Source organism: Sarcophilus harrisii, chromosome 6 (assembly GCF_902635505.1).
Source record: "Sarcophilus harrisii chromosome 6, mSarHar1.11, whole genome shotgun sequence".
NCBI classification, from domain to species: Eukaryota; Metazoa; Chordata; class Mammalia; order Dasyuromorphia; family Dasyuridae; genus Sarcophilus; species Sarcophilus harrisii.
Window position 1 is genome coordinate 143,972,511 of NC_045431.1, and position 9,593 is coordinate 143,982,103.

At 37.4% G+C, this 9,593-nt stretch overlaps 1 pseudogene; it reads right to left on the reverse strand.

Annotated features, from left to right (window-relative positions):
• Positions 1–838: 838 nt before the first annotated feature.
• On the reverse strand, positions 839–1,540 carry LOC100923103 (annotated as a pseudogene).
• Positions 1,541–9,593: the final 8,053 nt, after the last annotated feature.

The window sequence follows — 9,593 nt, forward strand, 5'->3', positions numbered from 1 at the left end:
TTTAGGTCTCCGAGTTTTCAGAGTGATAGCAAGGAACTGGAAAAGAGCCAGAGAAAAGCAATAGAAATAATGAAGGATATAGAAAATAACACCTCTAAGAAAGGTTAAGAAAGTTCTATTTGTTTATACCAGAACAAGAGTGATTTAACAAATGTCTTCAAATATATGGAGGATTATTTTGAAAAGTGTTGGCAGTCTGGCTTCCCTCCATCTCTGGAGAAATGGAAACCAGGACAAATAGGATCAAACTGCATCAGGAGAGCTTCATTATACTGAGGACAGAATTTTTTGGCTTTTAAATCAGTGACATTCCCATTGGAGATCTTTTAAAATATAATCAACAAACATCTATTAGAGCAGGAAAGTGAAGATGGTGAACTTTTCAGGTCTGTGAATTTGGCATTTTGTAGATTCTCAAAACAAATGTTAAGATAATCATGTAAACAGAAAGGGCAAAAAACAAAACAAAACAAAACAAAACAAAAAAAAAAAAACCAACAACAACAACTATAAACTGAAAGCTATATAATGAACAAGACCAGTCCTGAAGAATATTGAGAAAATGAGCCTCCTCTCTTCTTTGTAAACATGGAGGAGTATGGGCATTAAATACTGCATATGTTGTTATTTTTGCTGAGTGGATGTTTTTCCTTTTTCTAAGTTACAAGCTATTGATCTATGGGTAGGAGATGAGAGAGGGAGATATTTAGCTATAAAGATAACATTTTTTAAAATGAATAACTTTTTGCAATATATTATATTTTAATGATATATCAGCTGATATATATAAAGATAACGTCAATCATTGTTGGCCTTTAGCAATAAATGTATGAGAGTCTTAATGAGATTTCTCCAAAAATGCTTTGCAATATACCTCATGCATTGCTCACATACAGTCTCAAAGTTAGAGTGTTTTCCATAATATGATTCTTCAATAATAAGTTGTTTCTGTGGATCATAGCTTCCAAGAAGTTCAATTTTAGCTTTGCAGTTTTTGACTTGATTAATTTTTCTATTCAAATCTCTCAGATTGCCTTCAATTATACATAGTGTTTAATTAAAGGTGAGGAAATCTTTCGTAATCTGCTTGGCAATACGATTCATGATAATGCCATATTTCTTGATGAGAGTCAGCCCTTGATAATAATCAGCATTTTCTTATTCCTTTTATAGATATTGCCCCACTGTGTAGCTTCCATCTATCTGAAATATTTTGCTCATTTTCAAGTTTCCTAAAAACTGCTTCTTTTATCAATGAGCAACAAATACCATCCAAGCATATAAACAGCACAGACTTGTTCCTCCTAGAGTCATTTTTCATTTCTACTTAAATAATTTTTTTAAAGAACCTGTGTAAGTACTTGCTATCTGACAAAGATTGATGGAAAATCTTGATAATAATCTAGCAGAAATTAGGTTTCTGTCAAACCTCATACTATTCACACTATTTTTGAAAATATACTCCAAATGGATACCTAGATATAAAATGTCACATCATAATCAAATCAGAGAAGCAAGAAAGAAATTACTTTTTAGAGCTACAGATACGGGAAGAATTCATGACCAAATAAAAGACAGAGAGGATCAAACAAAAGAAAGTGGACAATTTTTATAATATAAAATTTAAGTTTCAGCAAAAACAACTCATATAGCTAAAATTAGAGGGAAAATAGGTAACTGGGGGAAACAATCTTTGTAGCAAGTTTCCCTGACAATGGTCTCACATCCAAGATAAATAAGGAAATTTGTGAGATTAAGACCCATTCCCAATAGAAAAAGGGTCAAAGGATATGACAAGGCAATTTTCAAAGAAAGAAATAGCGTCACCAACCATATGAGAAAGTTTCTAAAAATTAGGGAAATGAAAATTAAAGCATATGTGAGGTTCTATGTCACATCCGTCAGAATAGCAAATTTTTTTCAAAAAAGGAAAATGAGAAATTTTGAACAGGTTGTGGAAAAAAAAAAAAAAAAGGCCTATTCTTGGTGCAGCTATGAATTGGTCCAGACATTCTGCAAAGTAATTTAGAACTATACCCCAAAAGTTATTAAGTCATATATAGTCTTTGACCCAGCTATATCATGGCATATAGTTGATTCTTAATTTTTTCTTCTCCTTGACTTGTTTTGCAGTCAATTGTTTTAGCTATGAAATACTTTATATTTTCTCTTAGTTTTTCAGTCTTTTGACTTTGTTTTAATAATTTATGGTGTCTCTGGAGTCATTGGTTTCTATTTGATTCATTCCAATCATCAGAGAATTTACTGTTTTGTTAAGGTTTTCTACCTCTTATGGCAAACTATTAATTCCCTTTCCAATTCTTTCTTCCATAGCTCTCATTTCTTTTCCATTTTTCCCTCAAGTGCTTTCATTTCATTTACAAAAACATTCTAACCTTTTTTCCCCTTTAGCTATCAAGGGCTCCACCATCCTAGTACTCTAGACTTTCAATTTAGGTGTTATTCTTGATTCCTCACTATCCTTCAATCACCATATCCAATCTATTGCCAAAGCCTATGGATTTCACCTTTGCGACATCTCTTGAATATGTCCCTATTTTTTTTCTGATAGTGCTACTCTAGTGCAGGTCCTCATCATCTCACATCTGGACTTTTGCAATAGCCTGCTGGTGAGTCTGCTTGCCCTTTCTCTCCCAACTGTATTCCATCTTTTATTCAGCTTCCAGTGTGACTTTCTTAAGAGTGCAGGTCCAATCATGTCAACCCCCGTCCCCTCCACTTCAATGACTCTTTCTTCCTTTTAGGATCAAATATAAAATCCTTGGTTTGCCCTTCAAAGCTCTTCATTACCTAGTTTCTCTACCCCTCACCCCTTTTTAGTTATCTCATACCTTAAACCACCACATCCCATCAGATATTCTTTGATCCATTGACATTGGTCTCTATGAATAAAATAACAACTTCTTGGCCCCACTTCCCTAACTCTTTTATTTTCAAGGTCGTCCTTTCAGGCAATTGTCCGATTAATGCTTAGCAATGTGTTCTGTGATTGTTGCTGGTGTTTTTTTATTTTGATTTTGGTAAGATCTTGTTATTTTTGCCTTTGCAAAATTCCAGGGCATTTGCTTCAGTATATGGCTGTGAATCGTAGAATTCCTAGACCTCCAAAAGAATTGTGATATTAGCTCTGTGGTCAAATACCTGGGTCCAAATCTTACCTCCAATATTAACTATGGGATCTGGTCTTTCTGTTCCTCATTTTTCTAAACTGTAAAACGAGATTAAACAAGATGACCTCTTAGGTCTATCCCACATCTAGATCTATGATACTATGAAAATGGTGTGTGCCAAAATTATACATTTTGAACTAAAAGAGAACTTACAGGCCTTTATCTTTCTGGGGCCCCAAGCTAAGATCATCCAAGCAGTGTGTCAAGACAGTCTGTGAACTCAGGAATTCTATATGTTATAACTGATTCAAGAATTGGCAGCTACATGGCACAGATGAAGAGTCTAGAAATTGAATTCAAATCTGGCGAAGAAGATGAGCAGATCACACTTAACTGCTGTCTGCCTCAATTTCCTCACCTGAAAAATGGAGATAATAATAGTGATTACCTCCTGGAATTTTTATGAAGATTAAATGAGAATATTTGCAATATGTATAACAAAGCCCTATATAAAAGTTAATTATTGTTATTATTACTATTAAAATTTCAAAGAAACTATCAGAAAAGGAGATGGGCCAATTGTAAAGGTCTCTAAGAAAAGAGTATTATAAAGATTGTTAGAAACATGCTACAAAGATAAAAAGGACTCAGGAGTGTATGAAGTAAGTTGATTTATTTATAGTTCTTGCAAGAAACAGGTGATCTCTAGACAGTCCCTACATGGGGGGGAGGGGGATAGTCCCTAGACAGATCCATGTTTATAGATGGAATGAGCCTTTTAATATTTATCCTGAAGCACAAGGTCCCTCCCTCATCATCCCAAATGGCTGAGATGAAATTAAGACTTGTTGGTCCTCTCATTGCATGTTACTCTGGCATGTTCCCCCCCTGCCTCATCATATAATCCATGTTCAAAAATGGCAGAAAATTTTGGGGAAGAAGTTAATATTAACTCATTATTCATGAAAACTTAATGCTTGCAATTACCTTTTACCCACTTCTTGTTTTGGGGTGATTTTTATTAGTTTATCAGTTCAGCGACTCAATAGCTTGTTTTGTATAACTCAGTCAGCTAACATGACCTTTCTCTAAGTCTTTGTCCCAATATGGAAATAGAACTCTATAGGTTGCTCACAAGATCAAATTAGATAGGTTTTGCAAACCTGAAAACTCTGTTATTATGGTTTTAGTTATTATTATTATTAGTCTCCCAACTCTACTGCAGAGAGCTTAACTCCATTGGGCTGGTTACATTGTTTAAATGTCAAATGTACGTTTGCTAAAAAGGCTATTTTATGGAGAACTCCAACAGGGCAAGTGCTTGCGTGGTCAGAAAAAAGTGATACAAGGACACGCTCATGATCTCTCTTTAGAAGTTTAGAATTGATCGTATGACATGGGGGACATTGGCGTAGGACCGCCCAGCATGGTGTGCCCTCATCAGAGAAGATGCTGTGTTCTGTGATCAAAACAGAATTAAATTAGTGCAGAAGAAACTGGAGATGCACAAAGTTAGATGATCCACTCCAAATGTTGATATGGACTATTTGTGTCTGATGCAGTAGAGCTTTCCGAGCTCTATTGGTCTGATCAGCCATAAACAGACACATTGTAACTCGACTCTAACATAGTGATATCCTTTCGGTCCTTGTTCAATATGATGGACCACGATGACAACCACTGTACCATATGAGCATGATTCCTAAGAGTCCACAGTAATCCTGCTGAGCTTAAGTAGGGGTTCTATAGCAATATGAGAATGTGCTAGCCTGGGAGTGTAGGCTTTTAAAATTTAATAGGTATTATTTACACATCTTTAAATCAACAAAACAATAAATCAAGCACCGACTTCTGAAGAATAAATGCTCACCCTGAAAATTTAACAATAAGCTTTTGCAGGCTTAGTAGAGCTAGCTCCAGTACTCCTGATGTGGTTAGTGGCAGAGCAGAGAGTTGAGGTGTGAGAATTCCCTTCTGATCGGGGCAGATTCAACGTGAAAAAATTCAAAAGGAAGTTTTATTGTTGGCACTGCAGAAGAGAAAGCTTCCTTTGCTAGGAAGACTGACTTCCTCAGTGGCAAAGTCCTGCTAGGGAAATAGAAATCCTGGCAGAAAAATAAAAAGGGATTATCTGCTGAGAAGAAAATGTCTTCATAGAGAGCAGGAGTCCTGGCAGGCAGGAGAGACGTTCCTTGACAAGGCATAATCCTGCTTCAGACATTCTGCAAGGTAATGAGTTTAAAATTACTTTTTAATAGGAAATCTGAGACTGAAGTTTCAATTGAATGAGATTCCTTCAATGTAGTCACTGCCCCCCAGGCCTAGATTGCCAGTTAAAGGAGAACCACTTCCGTTCCAGCAACTAGAAGTGGTCCTGGACCACCCATTTTCAGCTCAATAAAAAATCAGGTCCAGATCTCCAGCTAAAGGAGACCTCTAAATTCAAGCTAAGTAGGGAGTGGTCCTGGGCTAATCTTAATGAAACCACTTAACTGCCCTGAAGGGTGGGTCTCTGTCAGAGGAGAGTTTCTCAGAGTTCACCCCATGGCTTCCCTCGCTAAGTGTCAGAGAGGACAGTTTCAGGACACCCCTCAATCCCCCCTTCACTACACACACACACACATATACACACACACACACAGATGTGTACATACTCTAAGGGATAACAGTCTGCCAGAGTAACCTGGTAACCATAGAAAATTAAGACTTAACAAATGGTTAGTGCATTGGGTAAATCCTCAATAGAAGATATGTGGGAGGTCATAGACCAGAATAGCACTGGATGAGAAGGCACCTCATGGGTGGTGATCTGCATTGATGGAGGTTTGAGGGAAAAAAATTCAGATTTTTATAAAATCTTTTTTTTTTTTTTTTAAGAGCCCTAACACTCTCCATTGTCCCAGTTGTTCATTTCTCAGAGCCAAGTCCAAAGGCTTAATCCTGCTATGTCAATGGAACAGGAAACATGTTAGTGGTGAGGAATATGTCATTTGTGATCAGGGCTTTTTGGGGGACTGGGGAAATTTTGGTCCCAGAAGTTTATACCTCATGGCTTTGAGCCTCCCTTTAATCCTGTCTCTCTTCCATCCGGCTTTCTTGGTTTTAATCTCCAGATTCTAGCTCCAACAGGGCTTTATCTATTTTCCCCAAGGCTTTTTTAAAAAGGTTTCTCATATGCATTTCCCCTTCCTTTTCTCACAGAGAATTCCATCAAAGAACTGCAACCCAGAAAGAAAAAAGTAACAATAAAAGAAATCCCAAAAGGAGTGAGATTTGCTTTGTAGGCCCCTTGCCAGCCCTCTAAGTGGAGGTGGATGCCTCTCCTTCATCCCCTCCCCTTCCCACACCCCTCCGCCTCCACCTTCCCCTCCCAAGCCAGTTTGCCACAGATGTTCTCTCTCCACTGTGTGTCTTCTTGCCTCTCGGTGTGACTCCATTCCCTTGACTTCCAGGGGGCTTATGTAAATTTCCTCTGGGTCTCAGCTGCTCTAGACTCCTCAGATCCCTTTATCCAACACCAACACAAAATCTTAATCCCATTCTGAATCTTTGCCACTCAGCTCCGGAGGAGTTTGCCTCCCAGGCTCAAAACTTTCATCCAAGTCCCCTCCTGGAGAGGCCATTTACCTGTTTGTTTTTGTCTTTTCTCGAGAGACCATGGTCAGGGGTCTAACCTCTCCAATTCTTCTTTGGCTTGGAGAGTTGTTTTGCTGTGTTTACTGGAACAGAAGTTCTGGATCCATCATATTCACTTCTTCCTTTTCCAATAAGTGAATAGAGTTTTTTTCTCAGGATTTGCTCATTTCCAGTGCTTTTGACAATCGTTGGAACAAAAAGCCCAGAAAGCAAATTACTGTGCTCTCTCTCTAAACAAGCTGAATTCCCATTTCCTCAATAGACCTTGGCTTTAGAATTAGAGGGACCTTAGAAATTAATAATCCAACTTCTCCCTTCCCCCTCCTTTCATAGATAAAGAGACTTGAGACCAAGAGTCAGGCTGAGTCATTTTAAAATCACACAGGCAGTGAATTACCAAACTGGGATTAGAATTCAAGTCCTCTGACCTTAAATTTAAGCAGTAAACTCTGCTATTTACTTGTAGCACCTCGAGCTACTGGTACATGGATTCTGAGACAAGGCTACTCCAGGTTCAAGTTGAGCTTTGTGTCTGTGTCATTTCATTATTGTGACTCATAGGCTGCCATGATGTCTTTGCTTTACTAGTCATCTCTTAGGTATAATTCATTCAAAGATGTATAATAAAATATCACAATAAAATAAGTACCTAGAATATTTCCTCTTGTAATCAGAGACAAGTGATCCTCAATGGGATCCTAAAATGATCAATACTGATTCTATATATAATTTTATTTTTTGTATTTTCGCAAGGCAATTGGAATTAAGGGACTTGCCCAGGGTCACACAGCCGGTATTAATTGTATGAAACTTGATTTGAAATCCTCCTGACTCCCAAGGTCAGTTCTCTATTTACTATGCTATCTAGCTGCCCCTCTATATCATTATATTGATCCTATTTATGGTTAATTGGCTTTGGTCCTGTAATTGCTTAAGTCATGGCTCTAGCTGGAGCTAGGTTCAGAAATTCAGTTCTATTGCTTATCACTATTCTTTCTTGCCTCAAGAAATTTTGCTAACTTTGGGGAATGCATGTGAATACAGGGGAGTTCTAATATTTTTACACTTCCAAGCTATCCTTCAAGAATGTCTGGTTTCATATTTAACATGTATTGGTCAACCTGCCATCTGGGGGAGGAGGTGGGAGGAAGAAGGGGAAAAATTGGAACAAAAGGTTTGGCAATTGTCAATGCTGTAAAATTACCCATGCATATAACTTGTAAATAAAAAACTATTTAAAAAAAAAAAAAAAGAAGAATGTCTGGTTTATTGTCCAAGATATCTGGACTACTATCTTGCAGGATACTCAAATAATGAACACTTCTTAGTCACTGGGAAGAAGAAGGGGGTCATTGCTAGGCCCCCATTATCAGACTTCCAATCAATCATGTTGTTCCCCATGCCTTAGCTCTGTAACAATTATATTGTTCCCGGAGCCTTAGTTATTTCATGATGTTACCTACCCTGTTCTGTTCTTTATGCTGTACTCTCCAAAATCTATAAAAGAAAACTGTCCTCCTCTTTGAGGGGAGGGGGAGGTCCTCAGCTTCCCATTATTGATAAATGCATACTTTACCGACAAATTGATAATGCCCAGAACTTTTGTACCTCAGTTTACCTTATTTCAACTGTTATACTACACATACCATCAATCTGAAAAGTGGCTACATTTAGAGTAAACAAGGGGAAATGCTGCTCATGTCTCTGACATTTGTCTTCAGGTGATTTGTTATGTTGTTCCTGTTCTCACCAAGTTTCTGCTTAGCATTACTCCATTAGTCCTGTAGTTGCTGTTGATCAACTTCCAAGTGTGTCTCCATTGAGCATTTAATTTTGAAGTTTTTCTTGATTTCCAGCTGCTCACCTCAGGTAGGATGCTCTTTACCTCATAGAGGTTAAGTAGACTCTACCATGGTTTTTTAATTTAAGCCCTAATGTTTTCTCTATAATAATTCTTTAGGAAATAAAGGTTTCTCAAAATAACTCCTTAGAAAAACTGAAGTCATTGGTCTTGATTGTCCAATGGAAAAAGGGTGTGTTGCTTTCTATCTATTTCTTTTAGAGCATTGACAAGAAAGGGCTTTCCTTTCCAGAAGAATTTTTGCAAAAAGTATCTCTTAGTTTCCTGGTTTTCTTCAAGATTCAACTCAAATCCTACTTTGTGGAAAAAGCCTTCCCTGGTTACCCTCCCTCGCCCTCCATCCTCTTACAGTGACTTCACCTCTGACATTATCTACTCAGTACATATCTTGTTTGTACTTAGTAATTTACATATCATCTTTCCCATTTTAAAGTGAGATTCTTGAGGGCAAGGACTGTTTTTGCCTTTCCTAGCATTTTAGCATTTCCTAGCATTGCTTAGCTCAGGGCCTGATCTATAGTAAGCATTTAATAAATACTTGGTTGACTGACTGATGATTTTGACCATGGAGTTGAGTCAGTCCCATATAACTGGTTCCTTTTGGCTTATTTCTATTTTTGAACTATATTTTCTGGTTACAGAGACCTATAATTCTCTGTCAGAGACCCATTCCTCCTTTCCCCTCCCCTTATAGCTTAGAGCTAGAAAATCTATGGAGTTCACTGTTTAATTCCTAATTGGGAATCCTGTGCCCTCAAACTCATTGAAGCTGATCATTATTAAAGAAATTGCACAGAGCTCTATGGGTCTGATGCTCTGATGTATCTTTGAGAATTTAATTAAAAATAAATCTCATTTGCTTTTTAATGAATCTAGATAACAGCAAAAGCCTAGGAGGCAAGGTCCATTTCCTCCAACTTTGTCAAGTCAGGTAATAAACATTTATTAAATAGGTACCTACTAAG